The sequence below is a fragment of the Danio aesculapii genome, chromosome 1 (assembly GCF_903798145.1).
Source record: "Danio aesculapii chromosome 1, fDanAes4.1, whole genome shotgun sequence".
Classification (NCBI taxonomy): domain Eukaryota; kingdom Metazoa; phylum Chordata; class Actinopteri; order Cypriniformes; family Danionidae; genus Danio; species Danio aesculapii.
Window position 1 is genome coordinate 3724848 of NC_079435.1, and position 27461 is coordinate 3752308.

Below are 27461 nucleotides of genomic sequence, written 5' to 3' on the forward strand. Positions count from 1 at the left end.
AGGGTTTGTCCGGGCTAGCTACAGCATGTTTACATGCTTTTGGGTTGTAGTTTTTACACAATTAATCTCAAAAAGTTATGACGAGTGTGTCTTGAAGAAAACTAAACACAAGTCTAAGCAGTTCATACAACTGGCCGCTGGATAAGAGCTTTTAATATTATTTTTAGCATTAGCCTATAATTACGCTATGATTGATTCAAAGCTGCCATTGATAGTGTTATTTTGTCCACCATTTACTCTACAATGTTTTTAATTCCTCATCTGTTTACATAGACAGTGGTGTCTTTGCTCTCTGACTGAAGTCTTAATTACATTTTAACCGATATCGATCTGTCGCGCGCATTCTGCTGCTGTAAACATGCCGCCCGCGGACTCCTCTGTGACGTCACGCCGGGCTCCCGGTAACGGATCGGAATCTGATCCCGCACTAGCTCAGCACTCGGACTCAACCGGAGGAAACAGCGGCTCATAAGGGACAAAAACTCGGCGCTTCATTCAGCCTTTCAGTCAGTCTGTGTGTTTGTGGAGGATTGCGCGCTCCCCGAACTCTTGTGGATATTTACTGAGGAAGATGAGCACTTGGAGAGATGAAGATCGCGCTGAACGCTCATCGGGTGAGTTGTAACTGCTTCAGCTCTTCTTCGTCAAGCGCTTTTAAACAATAATCAGGTTTTATTGATTAGTTAAAGTTGTCGGTTGAAGATGCGCGCGACCGCGGAGTCCTTCTCTCTCTCTCTCGCGCGCGCGCGCTCACACACCTGCTTCACCTGAGTCGAGTTCATTTATCTCAGAAAAACACGTTTTAGCGATTTATTAAGGTTTTTGACGAGCAATTTAGATTATTTTAATCGATTATTTTAATGTCACTGTTGACCTCCGGGGATTTGACTTGTTTTTTGGGAGATATTAGAACAACATATGATACTTTCAGCCTCAGAAAAGCGCTCAAAACGGCAGAAAATGAATCCAGAGTCTGATCTCTGCGGATTTCTCAAGGTCTAGCAGAGAGGTGGACAAGAAACAAAGCATCCAGGTCAGATTATTGGTTTATTTGACAAATAACAGAGCCTGTTAAATATTGTACAGTATATTAAATGTGTTATTTGCAGCATGATGTTTGTATAACTTGAATAAAATATTTTTGACTAATCAGAAATTAACCATAGTGATGACCACGCAATAAACAATGGCTAATAAATGCTACACTAACTGTAGTTTAACCATGGTATATTTTGTAGTAAAACGGTGAATATAGAAATGGTAGTCAATACACAGACACACACAAAGAAATAGTAACATGCTACATTTCACTATAATAAAAACCGCATCTTTAACACTTAAACAAAGGCTTTGCTATACTAAATGTAGTTTAACCATGGTATATTTTGTAGTGAAACATATTCCATATTACATAAACAGATTACATATTATAATAAAAACTGCATCTTTAACACTTGATCATGCATTTTAACCACACTGTTGATATTTTGAGAATGCATAAAAAGTTACTCAATATGGTGTCATCAACACAATTTTGCCAAAACATTAAAACATATGTATTTACTAGTTTGCTTGTTAAATGGTTTAGAGAACAGCTGCTTTTGTGTGTTTAGGGTGCACATACACTCACCGGCCACTTTATTAGGTTCATCTTACTAGAAGCGGGTTGGACCTGCCTTTATCCTTTGTGGCGTAGGTTCAACAAGGCACTGGAAATATTCCTCTGAGACTTTACTCTATATTGACATGATAGCATCACGAAGTAAAGTCAGCTGCACATCCATGATGCAAATCTCCCATTCCACCACATCCCAAAGGTGCTCTATTGGATTGAGTTCAGGGGACTGTGGAGACCATTTGAGTACAGTGAACTCATTGTCATGTTCAAGAAACCAGTGTGAGATGATTCACGTTTTATGACATGGTGCGTTATCCTGCTGGAAGTAGCCATCAGAAGATGCAGACACTGTGGTCATAAAGGGATGGACAAGGTCAGCAGCAATACTGAGGTAGGCTGTGGTGTTAACACGATGCTCAGTTGGTACTAATGGACCCAAAGTGTGCCAAGAAAATATCCTCCACACCATTACACCACCACCACCAGCCTGAACCGCTGATACAAGATCCATGCTTTCATGTTGTTGATGCCAAATTCTGACCCGACCATTCGACTGTCGTAGCAGAGGCTCATCAGACCAGGCAACATTTCTCCAATCTTCTATTGTCCAGTTTTGGTGAGCCTGTGTGAATTGTAGCCTCAGTTTCCTGTTCTTAGCTGACAGGAGCGGCACCCGGTGTTGTCTTCAGCTGCTGTAGCCCATCCGCTTCAAGGTTGGACGTGTTGTGTGTTCAGAGATGCTCTTCTGCAGACCTCGGTTGTAACGAGTGCTTATTTCAGTTACTGTTGCCTTTCTTTCAGCTGGAACCAGTCTGGCCATTCTCCTCTGACCATCAACAAGGCATTTGCGCCCACAGAACTGCCGCTCACTGGATATTTCCTCTCCTTTGGACCATTCTCTGTAAACCCTAGAGATGGTTATGCGTGAAAATCCCAGTAGATCAGCAGTTTCTGAAATACTCAGACCAGCCCGTCTGGCACCAACAACCATTCCAAGTTCAAAGTCACTTAAATCCCCTTTCTTCTCCATTCTGATGCTCAGTTTGAACTGCAGCAGATCATATTGATCATGTCTACATGCCTAAATGCGTTGAGTTGCTGCCATGTGATCGGCTGATTGGAAATTTGCATTGACGAGCAGTTGGACAGGTGTACCTAATAAAGTGGCCGGCTAGTGTACGTCACATTGTTTTGTCAAAATAATCTAAAATAAGTTACAATTCTCTGATTTGACTGCATCACATCAACTATAACCTGATTCGCTCAACTGCGCTAAATAATGCCAGTACTCTACCGTAGTAAATCTTTAATATACCGCAGTGTGAATGAATACATTTGTCTGCCAGTGGAGTTGTGTGTTCTGTCTGATGTGTGTAATAATAACAGCTCTTCTTCTGTCTGTCGCTGTGATGTTGATGAGGAACTCTATATTGAGGGCTATAAATAGTGAGTCTCAGTAAACACTCAGGATCATTTGTTCACGCCGGCCGGCCGCTGATGTTCACTTGTGTGGTCATTAAAGGAGATGTTGGCTTCAGTGTTTATCTTACGCACAAGTCGATCCCTGGAGAGTGTGTGTTCTGCTCTGAGAGGCTGCACACGACGATTCTCTGCCAATAAAACATGCTGAATATCTGTGAGTGTGTGCATGCGCCTGTGTGTGTTTGTGTGTGTGCGTACTTGTGTCCAAGTGTGTGTTTGTGTGTGTGAGAGAGAGAATATGTTTGTGTCAGTGTGTGTGTGTGTGTGTGTGTGTGTGTGTGTTTGTGTTTGTGTCAGTGTGTGTGCTTGTGTCCAGTTTTGTGTGTTTGATAGAGGAAGAAAATGTATGTGCATGTGTTTGTGTCCAAGCGTGTGTGTGTGTGTTTTTGTGTGTGTGTGTCTGTCTGTGAATGTGTGTTTGAGCATGTGTTTAATGTGTGTGTGTGTGTGTTTGAGTCTGTGTTTGTGTGTACATTTGTGTGTGAGTGTCCATCTGTGAGTGTGTTTTTGAGCATGTGTGTTTAAAGTGTGTGTGTGTGTGTCTGTGTTTGTGTGTTTGAGTCTGTGTTTGTGTGAGTGTTTGTGAATGTGTGTTTGAGCATGTGTGTTAAGTGTGTGTGTGTGCGCGCATTTGCAGATGTGTCTGTGTGAGTGTGTATGTTGAGCGTGTGAGCATGTGCGTTTGTATGAGTGTGTGTGTGTGTTTGAGTCTGTGTTTGTGTGTGTGTTTCTATGAGTGTGTGAGTGTTTGTCTGTGAATGTGTGTTTGAGCATGTGTTAGTGTGTGTGTGTGTCTGTGTGTGCGCGCATTTGCAATGTGTGTGTTTGAGTGTGTATGTTTGAGCATGTGCATTTGTATGAGTGTGTGTGTGTTTGAGTCTGTATTTGTGAGTGTGTTTGTGTGAGTGTTTGTGTGTTTGAGCATGTGTGTGTGTCTGTGTGCACGCATTTGCAGATGTGTGTGTTTCAGTGTGTATGTTTGAGCATGTGCATTTGTATGAGTGTGTGTGTGTGTGTGCTTGTGAGGGTCTTTGTGTGAGTGTCTGTCTGTGAATGTGTGTTTGCAGATGTGTGTGTGTGTGCGTTTGTGTGTGTGTGTGTGTGTGTTTGAGTCTGTGTGTTTTTCTGTCTGTGAGTGTGTGTTTGAGTGTAGGTGTGTGTGTGTGTGTGTTTGAGTCTGTGTGTGTTTCTCTCTGTGAGTGTGTGTGTGTGTTTGAGTGTAGGTGTGTGTGTGTGTGTGTGTGTGTGTGTGTGTGTTTGAGTCTGTGTGTGTTTCTGTCTGTGAGTGTGTGTGTGTTTGAGCGTAGGTGTGTGTGTGTGTGTTTGAGTCTGTGTTTGTGTCTGTCTGTGAATGTGTGTTTGAGCATGTGTGTTTAATGTGTGTGTGTGTGTGTGTGCGTTTGCAGATGTGTATGTTTGAGCACGTGCATTTGTGTGAGTGTCTGTTTGTGTGTGTGGTTTTTTTGAGTGTGTGTTTGTAAGTGTGTTTGTGTGTGTGTGTGTTTAATGTGTGTGAGTATGTTTGCAGATTGTGTGTTTGAGTGTGTATGCTTGACCATATGTGTTTGTCTAACTGTGTGTGTGTTTGAGTCTGTGTGAGTGTGTGTTTGAGCATGTGTGTTTAATGTGTGTTTGCAGATTGTGTGTTTGAGTGTGTATGCTTGAGCATGTCTGTTTGTCTAAGTGTGTGTGTGTGTGTGTTTGTGAGTGTCTGTCGTCTGTCTGTGAATGTGTGTTTAATGTGTGTGTGTGTGTGTGTTTGCAGATTGTGTGTTTGAGTGTGTATGTTTGACCATGTGTGTTTGTCTAAGTGTGTGTGTGTGTGTGTGTGTGTGTGCGTGTGTGTGTGTGTGTGTCTGTCTGTGAATGTGTGTTTAATGTGTTCGTGTGTTTGCAGATTGTGTGTTGAGTTTGTATGTTTGACCATGTGTGTTTGTCTAAGTGTGTGTGTGTGTTTAAGCATGTGTGTTTAATGTGTGTGTGTGTGTGTGTGTGTGTGTGTGTGTGTGTGTTTGTGTGTTTGCAGATTGTGTGTTTGAGTGTGTATATTTGAGCATGTGTGTGTGTGTGTGTGTGTGTGTTTGCAGATTGTGTGTTTGAGTGTGTATGTTTGACCATGTGTGTTTTTGTAAGTGTGTGTGTGTGTGTGTGATGGTGTGTTTAATACTGTAAACTGATTGATAACAGTAAGCCATCATCCAGAGCTGTGAGCACCCAGTGAGTGTAACAGGAAGACGATATTGACTTGATATTCCCGCAGTGTGTGAGTGTGATACTGTGAAAACATGATCAGCATTTCTTAATGGCGGCGCCGGAGCTCAAATGTGCTGTTATAATCTGTTCTAATCTCCTGAGCCTGATACTGCGGTGATTCTGCATTAGGGGATTATTTGTTCAGCTTAACCTGCTCATAGTGCTGGACGAGAGAACCAGTCCATTATTTACTGATTCATGTCAAACAATAGTTCACCAGCAGGCCTGTTGAATGCTTGATTCTGATTGGCTGATGAGCATTCTGACGTGTGCTGTGATTAACATGCAGCTGAAGTAGTTCCGGCAGGTTTTGAGCGCATTACAGCTCCATATCACTCCACTGATTGATTTGAGTTATAGACGAATTACAGGTTTGTAAGCATTCGGGATGCGCACGCAGCGAGGTTGCAGGAAAAACAGGAGCGCTAGCATTAGCATGAGGGAATGACATCCGATGCGGTACAGAGTTTGTTGTTGTAGAGATAAGTTATTTTGATTACATTTTCTTTTCGGCTTAGTCCCTTTATTAATCTGGAGTCGCCACAGCGGAATGAACCGCCAACTTATCCAGCACATGTTTTACGCAGCGGATGCCCTTCCAGCTGCAACCCATCTCTGGAAAACACCCATACACACTCATTCACACTCATACACTCTGGACAATTTAGCCTTCCCAATTCACCTATACCGCATGTCTTTGGACTGTGGGGGAACCCACGTGACGTCATGTGTGATGTAGGTTGGTAATTCTTCTATTTCACAGCTACAACAGTCAGAAATCACATCAGAGCACAACAGAAGGCTTTGAGGAGATGTGGGAGAAACTAGTGCTGCACACAGGACATGTTTGAGCTGACAATACATCTGAACAGATGCTGTGGGAACCGGAATATTCATTTATTATTCTTCAGCGTAGTCCCTTATTTATCAGGGGTTGCCACAGCGCAATGAACCGCTAACTATTCCAGCATGTTTTACACAGCGGATGCCCTTCCAGCAGCAACCCAGTACTGGGAAACACACATAAACATACTCATTCACACACACACACACACACATACACTACAGCTATTTTAGTTCATTAATTCCCCTATAGCACATGTGTTTGGACTGTGGGGGAAACCGGAGCACCCTGAGGAAACTCACACCAACACTGGGAGAACATGCAAACTCCACACAGAAATGACAACTGGCCCAGCCAGGAACCAGCAACCTTCTTGCTGTGTGGCGAAAGTGCTAACCACTGAGCCATCATGTCTCCCCCAATGTCATTTCCGAATATGAATAAAGATTAAAGTGTGTTATTATTAATGCTGAGACAGCACTGAGGGAAAGAAATGAGGAAATAATGACACAATAACTGTTTTGGGGTCATTTTAGCGGTTTGTTTTCCTCTGGAGAGACTGAGGTGTGTGTGTGTGTGTGTGTGTGTGTGTGTGTGTGTGTGTGTGTGTGTTATTGTGTGAATTATGTTATTTCTGTTCTGTTTTCTTGTTTACCTCAATATAAAATTGATTTTTGTTTATTTAATTGAGTCTGTTGATAGAAAAGATGAAATAACCATTACTGAGTCAATTACTGATTCACACTGTTTGTGTGTGTGTGTGTGTGTGTGTGTGTGTGTTTGTGCACCTGTATCTGTTTGTGCATCTGTGTGAATGTGCATGTGTGTGTTTGTGTGTGTGTGTGTGTGTGTGTTTGTGCAACTGTATGTGTGTTTGGACCTGTGTGTTTGTGCATCTGTGTGTGTGTTTTGTGCACCTGTGTGTGTTTGTGCATCTGTGTGTGTGTGTTTAGTGCACCTGTGTGTGTTTGTGCATCTGTGTGTGTGTGTGTGTGTGTGTGTGTGTGTGTGTGTTTGTGCACCTGTATCTGTTTGTGCATCTGTGTGAATGTGCATGTGTGTGTGTGTGTGTGTGTGTGTGTGTGTGTGTGCGTGTGCATGCACGTTTATGTTTGTGTGTCTGTGTGCGCATGTATGTGTACAATATTTGTGTGAGACCTGTGTGTGTACAGTAGGTGAGAGTTTAATGTGGCCATTACCGCCGTGGCTTATACCGCCGCCGCTTTAAATTGCTGCTGCTCTGGTTTTAATGTATGACAGCAGTTTGTGAATAAGAAAATAATTATAATTCCTTCATTAATCATTTTGTTAACACGCTTTATTACCATTGTAAACTTGTTAAGTGCAATGAGGATTCATTTTGGAAAGTAGAATTAAATAAATAAAAGACAACTAAAATGAAAGCATTCAGCACAAATAAGTAGGCCTAAAATAAATAAATAAAGCAGTCTTTTAGCCTAAATATAGAGAGATGTTCAGCGTTTGCTAGACAGTCATTAAATAAGCTTTTTCAGTTACGTTTTTATTTACGTTTTCGTTGTTGATTATATTTTATTATCTCATTTTATGTCTCAATTATTGTAGATAATAATAAACAAATAATGACAAATAAATGAATAATGAAAATAGGCCTAAATAATTATTTATTTGAAGACATTGTAGCGAAACACTGAGAAACAGTCCGGCGCATGGTCTAAAGAGCTTAAGTTGAATGCTGCTTCATCAAAAGCATAAAAATAAATTGACCTCCCTCAAGCAGATCACTGAAAGTATAATCAAAATTATTTTGCCGCAGGACGTAAATGAAGTCTCGCAAGTTTATTTTCAATAATTTAGTTTCAGTTCAGTTTTTTTTTTCCAAAACGTCAGTGTTCTCCTTTAAAGTATAATTGTTGTTTTGTTTTTTGTTTTTTTACTCGTAATGCCTCAGTATCTTTTGTATTTTCATTTCAATTTCAGTCACCTTGCATATGCGTGTGAAATATAATGCGCGCATAACCGCATAAAAAGAAGAAAAAGCTGTCAAAAGTTAGAGCTAATTCATCAAAATTAGCTATATTAAAATACAGCATGTATGATAATACAGGCAGAGTGCGAACAAACTCAGGGTAAGGCTAAGATAGGCACTTGCCTTTTAATGCATTTAAAAAGAATTGCTGCGAACCCAGAAGAGGTTTTAACAATCGCGTATTAACAAATAAGGCATGGGACGATAATCGTTTTGAAGGCTTACGGCGGTTTAGAAAAGTCAAGGTTTTAAAATCGTCAAACTTTTCTGCAATACCGTTCCTAAGGCATGTGCACAATTTTTATTTCCTTTTTTTGTTTTAGTTTTTTTGGGACAACAGTGTCTCCAGCAGAAAAGATGTCGTTTTAAATTGTAACAATAATCTGTTTTTGAAGCTAATGAAGACATCAGAAGTCTATGATTCATTTCGTCTGACACGTTTACTGCTCCAAAATATTCTAAATGTTTCTCAAAATAAAATATACTGTTCAAAAGAGAAAAAAAGTTGTTGTTTTTACCCAGACATTTAAAAAGTATATGAGCAATTCCATGCAAATGTCAACCTTGCCATAAAAAAATGACGTTTGTTTGTGTAGGCTTGTATTTTACAGTGCTTTAAAATACTCAAAAATGTCTTTGTCAGTGTTTTCAAACTATTATATTTGATTTACCAAGGTCACACAAGTGGCAATTTCACATCTGTCACATCCATAACAGAGAGATGTCGCATCCGTAACAGAGAGATGTCGTATCCATAACAGAGAGATGTCACATCCGTAACAGAGAGATGTCACATCCGTAACAGAGATGTCGCATCCGTAACAGAGAGATGTCGCATCCATAACAGAGAGATGTCGCATCCGTAACAGAGAGATGTCGTATCCATAACAGAGAGATGTCACATCCATAACAGAGAGATGTCGCATCCATAACAGAGAGATGTCGCATCCGTAACAGAGAGATGTCACATCCGTAACAGAGAATGTCGCATCCATAACAGAGAGATGTCGCATCCGTAACAGAGAAATGTCGCATCCATAACAGAGAGATGTCGCATCCATAACAGAAATGTCGCATCCATAACAGAGAGATGTCGCATCCATAACAAAGAGATGTCGCATCCATAACAAAGATGTCGCATCCGTTACAGAGAGATTTCGCATCCGTAACAGAGAGATGTCGCATCCGTTACAGAGAGATGTCGCATCCGTAGCAGAGAGATGTCGCATCCGTAACAGAGAGATGTCGCATCCGTAACAGTGAGATGTCGCATCCGTAACAGAGAGATGTCACATCCGTAACAGAGAAATGTCGCATCCATAACAGAGAGATGTCGCATCCATAACAGAAATGTCACATCCATAACAGAGAGATGTCACATCCATAACAGAGAGATGTCGCATCCATAACAGAGAGATGTCGCATCCATAACAGAGAGATGTCGCATCCATAACAGAGAGATGTCGCATCCATAACAGAGAGATGTCGCATCCATAACAAAGATGTCACATCCGTAACAGAGAGATGTCGCATCCGTTACAGAGAGATTTCGCATCCGTAACAGAGAGATGTCGCATCCGTTACAGAGAGATGTCGCATCCGTTACAGAGAGATGTCGCATCCGTAGCAGAGAGATGTCGCATCCGTAACAGTGAGATGTCGCATCCGTAACAGAGAGATGTCGCATCCGTAACAGAGAGATGTCGCATCCGTAACAGAGAGATGTCGCATCCGTAACAGAGAGATGTCGCATCCGTAACAGAGAGATGTCGCATCCATAACAGAGATGTCGCATACGTAACAGAGAGATGTCGCATACGTAACAGAGAGATGTCGCATCCGTAACAGAGAGATGTCGCATCCGTAACAGAGAGATGTCACATCCGTAACAGAGAGATGTCGCATCCATAACAGAGAGATGTCACATCCGTAACAGAGAGATGTCGCATCCGTAACAGAGAGATGTCGCATCCGTAACAGAGAGATGTCGCATCCGTAACAGAGAGATGTCACATCCGTAACAGAGAGATGTCGCATCCGTAACAGAGAGATGTCGCATCCGTAACAGAGAGATGTCGCATCCATAACAGAGAGATGTCACATCCGTAACAGAGAGATGTCACATCCGTCGCATGCATAACGAAGCTTTTTCCCTATAAATACATTAATGTCAAATAAAAAAATCAATCATGTTTGTTCTATAGTGAGCCGACTCTTATCTTTTTGATTAGCTTCGTTTCTTTTGGGTTGTAAAGTTTAATTCACAGAATTTCTACAAAGTATGTTACTGCAAACTTGCAGCCTTTTTTGTCACATCCATAGCACATGGGGGGCCTTGATAATGTCTCTGGGGTCTCCCTAAATGTATGGGCCCTTAGAATCGTCCTAATTTTGGTATCTCGATCGGATCTGTATCGGTCGATACTCAGAATTTGGTATCGGGATCGGATCTGTATCGGTCGATACTCAGAATTTGATATCGGATCTGTATTGGTCGATACTCAGAATTTTGGTATCGGATCTGTATCGGTCGATACTACGAGTTTTGGTATCTGGATCGGATCTGTATCAGTCGATACTCAGAATTTTTGGTATCGGGATCGGATCTGTATTGGTCGATACTCAGAATTTTGGTATCGGATCTGTATCGGTCGATACTACGAGTTTTGGTATCTGGATCGGATCTGTATCGGTCGATACTCAGAATTTTGGTATCAGGATTGGATCTGTATTGGTTGATACTCAGAATTTGGTATCGGGATCGGATCTGTATCGGTCGATACTCAGAATTTTGGTATCAGGATTGGATCTGTATTGGTTGATACTCAGAATTTGGTATCGGATCTGTATCGGTCGATACTCAGAATTTGGTATCGGGATCGGATGGGTTTAAAAAAAATGGTATCAGTGCATCCCTAATTTCGTTCAGGTGAATCTCTCTCTCCCTCTCCCTCTCTCTCTCTCAGCGCACACCCAGACACACACACACACTCTTTCTCTTTCTGTGTTGAAGCGTGATTAGAAACACAAGAGTTTACATGAAGAGCGAGCGAGCCTCAGTCAGACCCCTGAAGCCCACTGAGAATGTGTTTGTATTCATGTAGAGCTGTGAAGCAGTGGTGCGTCCCGTGAGGAAACACACACACACACATACACATAGACTCACACATGCACGCATACTGATACATACACGGACTCACACACAAAGACTCACACGCTGACTCATACACACACTCTGACTCGCAAGCTCACACAACAACACACACATAAAAACTGACTTACTCGCACATACTAACACACACACTGACATGCAAGCACACTGTTGTGCTCACATACTGACATTTACACACTCATACTCATATACTGACACACATACTGACTCGCGTTCAAACACTGACACACACACTGACTGACACATGCTCACATACTGACACTCATACTGACTCACACATGTTCAAACACTGACTGACATACACACACACACACACACACACACACACTGACAAATGCTCACGTACACTCTAACACGTGCCTACACACGCACACATGCTCACACACTGATACACACAATGACATACACAAACACGCATAGACACAATAACACTGAAAGACAAACTGACACAAATACACACACATTGACATGCTGACACACACATTGACGCACATATAAACACACTGACACACACGGACATATTCTCTCACACAGACACAAGCACATGCTCACACACAAACACACACTGACACAAACAGGCTGATATAAAAACACTGACACATTCTCACACACACACTCACACAATAACACACACAAAAACGCAAACACGCTGTCAGAAAAACACACGCTCAAACACTGACATACACACTTTCAAACTGACACACATGCTCACACACTGACACACACGCTCACACACTGACACACACGCTCACACACTGACACACAGACATACAGTAACCCACACACACAGATTCACATACAATAAAACACACAACCACAGACACTCACGTACGTGCAATAACACACACACACACACACACACACACACACTCCCACCTGATTGGCTTAAACATGGATTTGAAAGTGATTTCCCAGAGAAAGCCACAGCAAATATACTCAGTCTCATTACTGACTGCTGCTTCACATCATGTGCTGTACTGACATTTATAAATGACTCTGGATGCTGGTTAGTTTTCAGTGCCATTCATCATCATCACACACACACACACACACACACACAGAGAGAGAGAGACTCGCTTTAGATCTGAATGCTGGAGCTCATGTCTGAGACTTCTATTTACAGTGAGTGCAGATTTACACTCCGCTTCCCACAGAGATGCTGTATTATGAAGCTTAAGTAGACTAATATAGAGCATATTACTAAATAATTGAACACACAAGCCATTTGACAGCTGTTTGATGCTTTAATGGTGACTCTTTAGTGCTTATTTTGTTGCTGTGTTTGTTAAATGAAATATAAAGAGTGGTTCAGAGATTGTAAATACCTTTATGTTCATGATGAGGGTGAATAAATGAAAATAAAGTTGAATATGTGAGGGATTTATTCCTTTAAATCCGATCTCAGCTCTTTGATTCTTCACAGTGATTCTACTGAGTCAGTTCAGATTGATTCGGTGAGTCTTTTTTTAAACACAATTTTCTTTTTGCTGTGAACAACATTCAAAATGACTCCTGAATACATTTTTACATGGTGTGTATTTCTAATATGACATGTTTTATACAATTATTCAAATAGTTTTCTACAATTATTATTAATTATCATTTTATTAATCATTTATCTATTCATATAAATCTATTTATCATTTATTTAATGGAGAGATTATGGTGTGATTTATTATGTGATTTTAGAAAGAGGTTCAGGTGAATAAATTATGACTTAAGCTTAATATTTTGAGTAAATTAATTATTTCTTTATCTCAGAGCTCAGTTTAAAACATTTGATTCTTTACTGTGGTTCGGTTCATGTGAGTCGGTTCATAATGACTCGGTTCATTCAGGGAGTTTTGATTCTTTTTTTAATCACTTATTCCTCTAAATAACACATAATGCTAATTAACTCCTCTTTTTGAGCTTAATATTTAGGTAAATTATTTAGTTTAGCTCAGAGCTCTGTTTGAACACTTGATTCTTTACTGTGATTCCATTCATGTGAGTCGGTTCATAATGACTCTATTCATTCAGGGAGTTTTGAGTCTATTTTTAAATCACTTATTCCTCTAAATAACACATTATGCTAATTAACTCCTCTTTTTGAGCTTTAAATCTAGGTAAATTATTTATTCTTTTAGCTCAGAGCTCAGTTTGAACACTTGATTCTTTGCAGTGATTCAGTTCATGTGAGCCGGTTCAGATTGAGCGGCAGTTTTTAGGTTTTTTTTTTGCTCTAAATAACATATAATTAAAATTAATTGCCTTTTCAAGCTTCATATTTATGTAAATTATTTATTCCTTTAGCTCAGAGCTTAGTTTGAACACTTGATTCTTTACAGTGATTCAGTTCAGGTGAGTCGATTCAGATTGACTTAGTCCATTCAGGGAGATTTGAGAGAGGGAGAGTCTTTTTTTAAATCTCTTATCGATCAAAATATTATATATTTCAAATTAATTCCTCTTTCAAGCTTACTATTTAGGTAAATGATTTATTCTTTTAGCTCAGATATCAAAGTGAACATTTGATTCTTTACAGTGATTCAGTTCATGTAAATCAGTCCAGATTGACTTGTTTTGAGTCTTTTTTTAATCACTCATTGCTCCAAATAACATACAATGCTTATTAATTCCTCTTTAGAGCTTAATATTTAGGTAAATGATGTATTACTTTAGCTCAGAGCTCAGTTTGAACACTTGATTCTTTACAGTGATTCAGTTCAGGTGAGTCGGTTCAGATTGACTTAGTCCATACTTGGAGTTTTGAGTCTTTGAGACTTAAATAAATGATTAGATGAACTTAATAATTAGGTAAATGATTTATGTCTTTAGCTTACAGCTCAGTCTGAACACTTAATTCTTTACAGTGATTCAGTTCATGTGAGTCGTTTCAGGTTGACTTGGTTCATTGAGGGAGTTTTGAGACATTAGTGTGAATAAATGATTAGCTGAACTTGATATTTAGGTGAATTATTTATTTTTTTAACTTAGAGCTCAGCTTGAACACTTGATTCTTTAAAGTGATTCTGTTCATGTGAGTCGATTCAAATTGACGTGGTTCATTCATGGAGTTTTCAGACATTAGGGTGAATAATTTAGTAGATGAGCTTGATATTTAGGTGAATTATTTATTCTTAACTTCGAGCTTAGTATGAACGTTTTTGATTCTTTACAGTGATTCAATTCATGCGAGTCGATTTAAATTGACCGGGAGTTTTGAGTCTTTTTTTTAAATCACTCATAATAACATCTAAAGAACATATAATGCAAATTAATTTGTCTTTTAAGCTTATGTTGGTGAATTATTTATTCCTTTAGCTTAAAGCTTAGTTTGAACACTTGGTTCTTTACAGTGATTCAGTTCATATGAGTCGACTCATTCCAGGAGTTTTGAATCTTCTTAAACACTCACTGCTCTAAATAACACAATGCTAATTAATTCCTATCTATCAAGCTTAATGTTTAGGTAAGTGATGTATTCCTTTAGCTCAGAGCTCAGTTTGAACACTTGTGATTCTTTACAGTGATTCAGTTCATGTGAATCGGTTCAGATTGACTTAGTCCATACATATAGTTTTGAGTCTTTTTTTAGTCACTAATTCTTCTAAATAACATATAATGCTGATGAATTCCTATTTTGAGCTTAATATTTAAGTATATTATTCATTCCTTTATCTCAGAACTCAGTTTGAACACTTGTTTCAATACAGTGATAGAGATCATGTGAGTCGATTCAGATTGACTTGGTTCATTCAGGGAGTTTTGAGTCTTTTTAAGTCACTCATTGCTCTAAATAACATACAATGCTTATTAATTCCTCTTTTAAGCTTAATATTTAGGTAAATGACCTATTCCTTTACAGCTCTGAGCTCAGTTTGAACACTTTTGATTCTTAAAAGTGATGTGTTTTGATTCTTTTTGCTTCAGTTCATCTGAGTCGATTCAGATTGACTTAGTCCATACATGAAGTCTTTTTTTTATTCACTATTTCTTCTAAATAACATATCATGCTAATTAATTCCTATTTTGAGCTTAATATTTAGGTATATTATTTATTCCTTTAGCTCAGTGCTCAGCTTAAACACTTTTGATTCTTCTCAGTGACTCAGTTAAGTGACTCACTAAGCTTGAGTAAGTGTAGGTGACTTGTAACTTACACTTGTACTTTTTAAATGATACTTTTAGTTCCTATGAGGGCATCGTAATGATACTTGTTTAAAAAAATACAAAGAAATCCCATGCTGGATATATGAAATTATGAATGAGTGATTCACGCAGCATCAGATTGCAGAGCTGAAGTGACTCTTAGTTCGTTAGTGCTGATTAATTTATGATAATGAGGCTGTTTCAGACCCCATCGCCGACGGCAGAGAAGAACTGCACAGAAAGACCCTCTCAGATGCAAGTTTTCAGCGTGTTTGTATTGATTTTGGCTTTTGTTGAATGGATTATTCATACAGTAGCATGATCTGATGTGTTTGATTCTAGTGCTCGGGTCTGATTTATTCATGTGCATTTGATATTGATGATGCACTCTTTCATAATTCTTCATAATCCTATAAGGACATTAATTGAGCGGGTCTTTGATGTTGTTTTGAATATTAATGAAGCTCCGGATAATGAAAGACCAGGGATGTGGGATGGTTTCATAGTGGACAATGTAAAATATAATCATTGAATAGGGTGCAATACTGGATAAAATTAGATTTAAAGGAGACCTATTATGCAAAAATCACCTTTATAAGGGGTTTAAGCACAGTTGTGTATCAGCAGTGTGTGAATATATCCAGCCTCTAATGTTAAACATGTATTAACTGTATTTTTTATAATCAGACTTGATCAAAACAGTCTGCAGAAACATTTGATTGACATTCTCCCTTTGTACGTGTCATCAGAGGGGGAAAGCCCCGCCCACTAGTGCCCATCTCTCCCTCATTAGCATAAACAGCAGCCCTGAGTGAGAAGCAGCCGTCTGTCCATTAGAGTGTTTGAGCTGCTGAAGATAATGTCAGCATAGACTAAGAGGATTATAGATGTGGAGTTTTAGATGAAGCACAAATGAACAGCGACAGGAGTCTCTATAGACTGACAGAAGCATGAAGCACACACTGACACTGTTTTGAATCTGCCACTACGCTGACATAGACACTTGTAGCTCCGCCCTCTTCTGCAAAGAGCCCTATCTCATTTGCATTTAAAGCGACAGTCACCAAAACGCCACAATTAAAATCAAAGCCTAAAAGGGTCAGTTTCAGAGAGTTAGAGAACATTATTAGTGTGATATTTTGAGCTGAAACTTCACGTACACACTCTCTAGGGACATCAGAGGCATAATAGGTGCCCTATTAAGGCTTCCTAATTCTCTCAACCTGTTTTATTATTTTATTTATGCATGTTTTCTCCAGTGACTGTGTTAATTTAGCATTTTTTTCTGTGGTTTTTCCATCCTTCAAGTGCATTTTTATAATTTCATCGTGAGTTGCATCACATTTTGAGCCATTTTACCAGTAAAGGAGATCTGTTTAATTATTAGGTACATCAAAATATAAGGAGTTTTTCACTTTCAGCCTATCTTAAACACTGTACATCACTTATTAATGATTATATCATACCTGCAACATTGGGATGTGAAAATAAGGGATATCCCCCCACCCAAATTACTAAATATGTTCTTCTGGAGCTGTAAATAATCCATTAAACAGTCAGTAATAAGTTTTATTATTATTATTATTATTATTATTATTATTATTATTAAATTAAAAATTGAATAGTATACATTAGCAGAAAATAAATTAGCAAACAGTTTAGCTTATTAAAATTAATAGCTATTATAAAGAAATAGAATCAAGTTATCAAATCTCATTAATCTTTTCTTTAATGCATAACTTACACATTCTGATTAAAGAGCAAATGAATCTCATTAGTTCTGGATTTTGTGTTCTAATAAATAACAGAGGTGCCACTTTAAAACTGCACACATCTAACATTATAAAGCATTCGATTGCTTTCCTAACTTTTTATGCTCATTTAGGATGAAATTAGTTGTGTTTGAAAAAAAAAACCCATCATGACCGACATCTTTAGATATTATTATTATTATTATGAATAATTATGTGTATGTCCATTCAAACTCGCACCCAAAACCCGGACTTCGAATCACGTGTTCAGCATCCGTTTGGGAAACAGCATCTATTTATCACTGTGGAGCGCGTCAGCTGACAGTCACGCACCGCTACATGATTGTTTTGAGGATTGCATAGGAGGGGCGACGGCACCTGTGTTGAAAAGAAAAGGGAATCCCGCCATATTTATATTTATTTCAAAGTGTTTTCATGCTTAAATAAAGTGAAAGCACAGAACAGACTCACATTTAAGCGAAAGGGGTGCCCCCTGGTGGTTCGGTGGTATGGGTTTCATATAGGGAGGAGTCACCCCTCATAGAAAGATAAAAATATGGGAGAAGTATGGGAAGATACCTTTACGGGATGATAGTGGGATAGATCTGTGAAATACAGGAGAATCCCGGGAAAAAACGGGAGAGTTGACAGGTGAAGAATGTAACTAAGGATCGGAGAATCCTTGTAGCAAACATATGTGTGTGTTGTTTCAACAAAGCAACCATTTATTTGCGTTGTGTTTTCTTTTCAGTTGTTTTTATTTATTTACTCTTCATTTAATTATTTATTATATGATCATTACTCATTTGAATAATTATCATCATACCATTTTATTGATCAGTAGTTAATGATTTGATCATTATTATTGATTATTTGTCATTTTATTATGTTGTTGTATCTTTATTATTATTTTTTATATAATTATTGCTTCATTATTAATTCCATTTTTCCATATTGTTATAATCTTATGACTGTGGATTCAAGCGACACTTGTTTTCATAAGTAAGAGATAAGAGAATGTCTCCATTTCAAGGTCTGTATTGTCTCTGGACAATGTTGTGAAGCAGTAATTTTCCATTGCTGTTGCTTGTGGTATAATAACACTTGTTGGATTTATCCTGGTCAGATGAAGTCTGAGCATTAAATCATACGCAACTAAGATTATTCAATAAACTCTGCTCTTTCTTTATCATCATTACACTGAAAAAATGATGTCTGCAAAACTGTTGCAAACAATTTATTTGTGTTGAATTTAAACGAATTAAATTTAAGAAAATTTTACTTAATTTGTTTCTTTAAATTCAACCCAAATAAATTGTTTACAACCACTTAACATAAAAAATTTTAGTAAATCCAAGGAATCATCTTTGAATATTTTTTTTTTTGTGTACTTCGTCTCCTGCAAGCTCCTCTCCGGTTTTCTCAGTCAACTCCTATATTGATAGGAGACTGTTAATTCTGTTACAGGTTTAGGTATTGTAAACTTTGCTGACTTGTTGTCCATATATGTGGAGAAACATTTTCTGACAAGATCTGGCATCCGGGGCTGGATCGTATTTATCTGGCGTGGAGATGGTGGTCTAACACAGGTATGGATTATACACTGCCTGACAAAAGTCTTGTCGTGGATCACAGTTGTAAGAGCAACAAATAATAGCTTGACTTCTTGTTGGTCATTTGGAAAAGTGTCAGAAGGTAGATTTTTCCCATGAATCATCTGTTGAACCATGGTGCGGATTATGGGGGTTGGGGGGAAGGGAGGGGGGGTCTGACCCCTCTAATTAACCCTTTATCCCTCCCTGAAGGACACCAAAACAACATGTGTGGGGGTCAACTCTTTAAACAGTGGAAAGCAGGTCACATTTATCTGTATCTTAAATAATAACATTAACAATAAAAATAACAAAATAAATATAATATAAATATACATTTGACCACCCCTATAACGGTTCATATCATTGTGAATGCATGATCGCGCCCAGCAGCCTCATTATATGTCGACTGACTGAATCTTTAATCTGAACACCAGCAGATCTAGCCTACAGACTGATACCATAAGTGTTCAAGAGGCACTTTTCTTGGAAAAAAATGTGTTTTTAATCTACACACAGCCTAAACCCATTTCTAATTTAAAATGCACCGGGAAAGTGCTTGAAAAGTGCTTCAATTTGACCCATCAGAGGTTACCGTATAGGTCAGAATCAGCTCATTATCCCTTGAAACACAGACAACTCAAATAAGTTTGATAACCAATAAGATGTAATTGAATTAAATATACGAATTTGGTTCACTGAAGCATGAATATATATTAACACACAAGTTACTGAAAATAGGTGACCTGCAGAGGGGATGGCAACATCAACAGCCTGAGGTATCAAGACATTTATGCTGCCCATTACATTACAAACCACAGAAGAGGGTAAATTCTTCAGCAGGATAGCGCTCCTTCTCATATTTCAGCCTCCACATCAAAGCTCCTGAAAGCAAGGAAGGTCTAGGTGCTGGCCAGCCCAGTCACCAGACATGAACATTATTGAGCATGTCTGGGGTAAGATGATGGAGGAGGCGTTGAAGATGATCATATTTTATTGTGGTCAAATAAGCGTAATCTAGAGGCCTTTGCCTTTCATATAATATAAGAATATTTTCATATTCTGATACCAAATGATCAGCTAGAAGTCAAGTTATTATCCGTTGTTCCTAAAACTTGGATAGGCGACAAGACTTTTGTCAGGTAGTGTATACAGATTTAGTACTAGTAAGTTAGCATTTACTCTATGCGGTTTCGGACTCGCAAAACTGCTAGCCCAATGTCCTGATTATTATGTTTTCCAGTCAAGCTACCATAAATGAATCCACCCTGCCTGATACGACTATATTTATTAAATATTTCAGTGCTTTTGCATTCTCCTCCAGATTGTGTCATTTTTTGTTGTATGTCATTTTCATTTTTCGCTGTTGATATGTGTTTGAATTAGCATTTGCGCTAACTGGTGATGTCAAAAGAACTGGTACTTTGGTATAGAGTTGTATGTGTGTGTGTGAGAGAGAGAAAGAGTGTGTCTGTGTGTGAGAGGGAGAGAGAGCGAGAGAGAGAAAAAGAGTGGGTGCGTGTGTGTGTGTGTGTGTGAAGCTCTCCTTTGCTCATAGACTGTGAGATTATGATGAACATTAAAGTTTACGGTGCTTCACGAGACACTGTCACACATCATGAACTCCAGAAGACGCACATCAGCACTTTTACAGCCCTCATAATGCAGAAGAATTCCACTGGATAACCTTTCAGAAGAGCAGTTAGCTGATACTAGCAGACATATGGGTGACACGGTGGCTCAGTGCTTAGCACTGTGACCTCACCGCAGGAAGGTCGCTTGTTCCAGTCCTGGCTGGATCAGTTGGAATTTCTGTGTGGAGTTTGCATGTTCTCCTCATGTTGGCGTGTGTTTTCTCCTGGTGCTCCGGTTTCCAAGTCCAAACACATGCGCTATAGGGGAATTGATGAACTAAATTGGCCGTAGTGGATGAGTGTGTGTGTATATTTGAGATTGTGTATGTGTGTTTCCCAGTACTGGGTTGCTGCTGGAAGGGCATCCGCTGTGTAAAACATATGTTGGAATAATTGGTGGTTCATTCCACTGTGGCGACCCCTGATAAGTGAAGTTTATTTATAAACTAATTTTGAGAGGATCACGTGCCTATGATTGACCACAGCTGGTCCCGCATTATCCAATTTATGATTCACCAATCAGACGATTCCTAAGCCACTATAAATACCCTAAGTTCCATATCACAGCCATCTTCGTTTTAAAGAATCCCCCTTTCCACCCCTACTCCTCCTCCTTTCCTATATGGGTGGCACGGTGGCCCTGTGGTTAGCACTGTTGGTTCTCAGCAAGAACGTCACTGGTTCTAGTCCTTATGAAGCCAGTCGACGTTTCTGTGTTGAGTTTGCACGTTCCTCCAGCGGGGTAGCGGACATTTTAAAAGTGGGGGGGACGGCTGTATGAGATCATATGTTCATATAATTATTACTCACCTGTTTCTAAATGGTCTGTCTCTAAAAGTGAGAGGAAAGGATCCCCCCCGTCCCCCCTGGTTGCTACGCCCCTGCGTTCTCCCCTTGCTCACATGGGTTTCCCCTGGGTTCCCCAGTTTCGTCCGTCCAAAAAAATGCGACCTAAGTTAATTGACTAAACCAAATCGGAGTGATGTGAAATATAGGCACTATTTCGTAGAATTTCTACAGCTGCAACACTACATGTGATTCAAATGAACAGTGTTGTGAGTTAGTTCAAAAGAAATAATTTATCATAAATGAATTGGGGCTAGTCGATATGGCAAAAATGCGGTCTCGATAACTCTTTTCCACATTGAAAGATAACGATATATATTTCGCTATATGTTGTAAATGCTAAATATGTATCCCAAAAATGACTGAAGCCACAAAACTTAGAGGGTCCATCAAAGAGCCCATATTATATATTAAATAGGGTCATATTTCTTTTTTATGGGTCTCCAACAACAGTCTGACCTGCATGCAAGGTCAAAAAACACTTTCATGGTCTTATAATATCCATTTATTTTTACCGAATTATCTCAGCGACTCCCAAATGAATCGTTCAGCGATTCATTTGTTCCCAAACCCCTTCTTAGCGTGAAGCTAATCTGCGCTGATTGCACCGATGACAGCCTGCTGCGATTGGTTGACAGCGCTCAGCGCGAGACAGTAAAATGCCCAGCGCGGTTTGTCAAGTCCCCGGGTCTCCAACATTAGTATATGATCCAATTGCAGCGGACGCCCGAAACACACTTCATAGTAAAACTTACTCAACAGTGTTATTCAGACACCTTACCACCAAAAGCAGTGTAGTCAAACACCAGCACATTGCTCCATTCGTAACTATGATACACATTCAGTATTAATCCACACAGCAGCTAAAGCTAAACTATTGTGAACCTTGACCGCCGCACGTGTGTAGGATCAGCTGACGGTGGCCATAGCAATGACAAACGGCAGAGCTCACAACTGCATTTAAATCCGTAAACAAAGCTGCACGCGTCGCGTTTCAACATGGTGTAGCAGTCGATTCTGTTGCCTTCTGGAGTTCTAGTTCCCCCTCTATAAAGCATGTCCGCTAATAGCGTATCCAGACACACCCAAACACTACTGGATGTATGGAAAGCAAAGTGGTTCTAAAAGTACGTATTTTTCCTGAGCTTGAAAATGAAAAAGGTTAACATAAATGAAGGCCTACGCGCATTATTAAACTAGGGCGCTTAAACTCAGACGTTAGCAAAAAAGCTAAGAATACAAAAAAAGCCACAGAAAATGCGTAACGGAAGTGTAAGATTAATTTTATTACGCTACTTTGACATTGCAAGACATGAAAGCATTGCCAAAACGTTTGTCCCTTTTCGCTTTCCGTACACCCAGTTATGATTGTGTGTGCTGTTTGTGGACACGCTTCGTAGAGGGGGAACTGGAATTCCAGAAGGGAACAGATTCGACTGCTACACCGGCATTAGACGCAATATGAGAATAAAAAGAGTTCACCAGATACAGTCCAAGCGGTTACAAGTAACAAAACACAATTCAAGAGTTCCCACTTAGATATGCTTGGCGTTTAAGCAGGTTGCTTGTCCCGGGAGAGAACCCGGAGCTCGGAGATATTTGAGCCCAGGGCTCCTGCCCGGTCGATAAGCATATCAGAAGATCCGAGATCAGGTAGGTCTCGAGAGCTCCCCTTTAGAAAAGGGAGGAAAAGGAGGAGATGGGGTGGAAGGGGGGATTCTTCCAAACGAAGATAGAGCAGTAGGAAGAAAATGATCCATTTATAGGAAACTAGGATCACTCTGATTGGATTATTACTGATTACAGATGAGTGACCAGACGTGCTCAATCATATCACGTGCTCCTCTCGAAATTGGTTTAGGAAACTTCACTTAAATACATCATTTGCAAGCTAAAGAAAACAAGGAGACAGCCTTTTACTTACACTAATGAAATGTGTCGTGGGCCAGGTCTGATTTCATTCATTATCTTTCATTATGGAGCTTTTCTCCCTTCTCAGCTGTCGATCATTTGCAATCATTGCTGTGGCACCTCTTGCTTGAAGTGTTACATATTCTCAGGGCTTACCTGTACTTTGCTTTGCCTAACAATCACATTCCCAGCCAGGGAGTCGTAGCGCTCACCAGAGCTCACCAGCAGGCTGCCTTTGTGCCTAATAAACTGGCCTTATTTTGCACGCACCCCTATTGTATTGTCTGTCTATTCGTCTCACAAGTCTCAAACATCAGTAGTTTTTCGTGATGACTTCAGGGTCTGTTTGTTTTTGCTGCTGTGTTAGTGGGCGGGGCCGCAGGTGTACATTTTCCCTGGTTTGTGCACCCAACAATTGGGCGGGGCTTATGTTTCGTAGTGACGTCACACCGAAACGGCTGAAGACTCGTTATGAAGACGATTCATTCAAACCACAATGAGTCGACTCTTTTTAGATGAATCAATAGTTTTAAAAACTGTCCACTTTCAGATTGAAGCCTTAGCTGGACATTTCAGCTGTGTTGCACACTACATGGAGGGTCATTTTCCAAAACCCACAATAGGAGCTCTTTAAAGGGCATAACATATTCTAGTATGATCAATTTTCTTTCCAATATTTATATCTAATATCAACACTGATTCTACAGTCCCATTGTTGCACATTTCTGCTGCGTGATTGGCTCTTAGATCAATATAGAGTAAAAGTCCAGAGCTTATCATTGTTATTGACATCAATTTTATTGCTATTTGATATAGTATCAGCCCAGCCCTTAAATGAATGACTCATTACATCATTAAAATTGTGTTTAAGTTATTCTAATTAGGGTTAGGGCTAAGGTTACTGTGTAAATGGCACAAAATATCCATTAAATGTCTACAACACACACACACAGAGACGCACACAGCTTTAGTCTTCCAGCCCTGTCTTTCCTCAGATACCTCAGTGTTTCAGTCACCCTGCATTGATTTGCTTTATGATTATCTGGCGTTTGTTGTCAGATAAAGGAACGAATCCTTTAAGTTCATCATCATCAGATGGACTCTGATCACTGGATCCTTCACGCAACTGCTACATTTAGTGCTAACATTGGGTTTAACTCTTGAAGTGTGCAGTTAAACACACTCTTTATTCTCTCTCTTAGATACAGCACTTTTATCAACACTCATTGTGAAAGTGTACCCCGTATACATTTCTGGAGAGCGCAGATTATGTAGCCAGAGGTATGAATGGCTACATTTCATCTTTAAAACGAATGCTGCGGAGCAAAATAATGGCTTCTGTTTCTTTTTGCGCTACCAGCTGACCACTTACCTCCATGTGGACGGCTTTTCCACTGTTACTAGTTTGCCTAGTAGCTCGCCGTGTATGTCGGTGGACTTGAGGCGCAGAGAGGAGTTGACTGCGATTATGGGGTTAGAGTCCAGTGAAGAACAGTTCCAGAAAACAGGTGAAGGAAAAACAAAAGGCAAAAATTTTTATAAACAAGTAAATAACAGGTTAGAATGTGGTAAAATCTGAAAATGCGGTAAAAATCAGGCAAGGGCTTTTGTTTTTATGGATCGCTTTTGAAAAAACAGTCGGTTGGGTTTAGGGAAGGGAGTGATCATACTCTAAAAAACATTGAGTTAGTTTTTAACCCAATGGTTAAGTTAAAAATATTTGGTGCTCTGTTGGGTTATTTTTAACCTTTATTGGGTTATTTATTTAGTAATTCAACCGTTGGGTTAAATATTTGCAGCTTTGTTGAGTTATTTTTTAACCTTTATTGGGTTATTTATTTAATAACTCAACTATTGATTTAAATATTTGGTGCTCTGTTTGGTTATTTTTAACCTTTAATGGATTATTTACTTAATAACTCAACTATTGGGTTAAATATTTGGTGATTTGTTGGGTTGATTTTAACCTTTACTGGATTATTTATGTAAAAACTCAACCATTGGGTTAAATGTTTGCAGCTTTGTTGAGTTACTTTTTAACCTTTATTGGGTTATTTATATAATAACTCAACTATTGGGTTAAATATTTGGTTATTTGTTGTGTTGATTTTAACCTTTACTGGATTATTTATTTAAAAACTCCAACCATTGGGTTAAATATTTGCAGCATTGTTGAGTTACTTTTTAACCTTTATTGGGTTATTTATTTAATAACTCAACTATTGGGTTAAATATTTGGTGATTTGCTGGGTTGATTTTAACCTTTATTGGGTTATTTATTTAAAAACTCAACTAGTTGGGTTAAAATTTTTGAATTTCAACAGTCAACTGATTTAACCGGCACAGAACAGCGTTATTAATTAGAGGTGTCAAAATGAATTGTTTCTTCGGTGCACCGCGATGCAGATGGGGACAATTCGATATCGGTTCACTAATAGATCATAACCGGTTATTACGTACTGATGTAATTTATCTCATATGTGCGATGTTGCAGTAGAATAGGAATGGAATAGTAGGCGAGTGCGAGTAAATAAAACACTCCTACTATCCTAGATAATTATGCACAGCTCAACTGCTTGTGAGTTTGCTGGAAAGTCTTTCGTTGACACTGAAGAAGAAGAAGGCACAGTACACAAGCCGCTATTTTACCACTAGGGAAAAATGCTATAAAACTCAATCTCTGCCTGAGCAGGTCAATCGGTGCTTTTGAAAACACTGTCAGTTGGGTTTAGGAAAGGTGGTAGGTGGAGGGATCTGAGGTAGTCAGTCAGTCGACAGTGGCCTCTGGTGGATTAGCGTGAGAACAGTGGGCATGAATGGCACTTGTGAGAGAAATCTGAGATCTGACAAAGTGTACACAGCGGCCTCTGGGGGATTCACAAAAACTGCAAGCTCCTGGGACGTATTTGCCGCTCTCCAGAAATATATGCAGAGGTACATATCAATAATGTGTCTGGGTTGTCTTTTATAGACGGCTTAGGTTTCTGTAATGACTCCCGTTTCTCTGGCTCTTTTGTTTCTAACAGTGAAATCCATCGATCCAGAAGCTCCTGCCAGAAACTGATGTACTACACAATGCTGCTGCTGTTAAATACATTTGCAATTATTAATTTAGCAGAATTTATTTACTCATTTTATCCAAACAAAGCAAATATAAAAGAAGCACTTTAGAGAAAACAGCAGTATATAAATTCTTTGACTGAAACCTTAAATTTAGTTTATTTATTTATGTTTTCTCCGAGCTTACGGAAAAGAGAGAGTGTGTCCTATTGAAAATGCATAAATCGGAAAATGGCTTACAAAGCAGAAGATTTTAATGCTGCCGTCACTGTAAATAATGCTGGGTTCCACACAATTCCTTCATGCTGTTCCAATGCAAATTGATTAAATTAACTTAATTGTTTTATATTCAATCCACTTAAATTTGTAAAAACTATTGAGTTATCAATTTAAGAATTATTATGTTTAACTCACTTTAAATAAGTAGTTTGAGCAAGCAGCAAAGTCATTTTTTTAATGATTATTGTGTCATAAACATCTCGCCATCACTTCCCTACAGGTGATGTTTACTAGCAAGATGTCAGCGCCAAACCCTGGGCTAATATACGCAGTACTGACTTTTTAGTGGTTTTTGCAGATGTGTAAACGTGGATCGTTTTGAAAATGTTGTTGTGTAAATGTGTAAACGTTTTTAAATTACAAGGGAAAAACATTTTAGCTTTTGGCTACTTCATTGTTGTGTTGTTGTAGCCTAATGCTGTGTTCACACCAGACGCAGAATGCGCAGATAAATTGCGCTATTCGTGCGTAAATAGACGTGTGAACATTTTGAGTTTACTCGCTTCATTCGCGCGGCAATTTCACTGAGCAATTAACGCAAATTCGCATCATGGGCAGAGCTTATGTCTGCCTGTAGCTTTGTAGCTAAACGGCTAACATAGATTTTATTGAGATAATAGCTGTGTTTATGTGCTTTTATGAAGGCTGAAAAACAGCGTCGATCCATTTGGCGCCGTGTCTGAGTCCACTAGATCCATTCAGAGGTGCACCAGCTCTGTGAGTTCATCAACTCCTACACTGAAAAAAATGATGTCTGCAAAACTGTTGCAAACAATTTATTTGTGTTGAATTTAAACAAACAAACTAAATTTAATAATATGTAACTTAATTTGTTTGTTTAAATTCAACCCAAATTAATTGTTTACAACCACTTAAC

General features: G+C 39.1%; 1 protein-coding gene across 1 annotated transcript in view; it reads left to right on the top strand.

The window, feature by feature from the left end:
- Positions 1-439: 439 nt before the first annotated feature.
- The window catches only part of gcgrb (glucagon receptor b), an 86672-nt gene continuing 59650 nt past the window's right edge, over positions 440-27461 (top strand). The window contains exon 1 of the mRNA XM_056455789.1: positions 440-614. The gene's annotated coding sequence lies outside the window, so the exon portion shown is untranslated. The remainder of the gene's footprint in view (positions 615-27461) is intronic.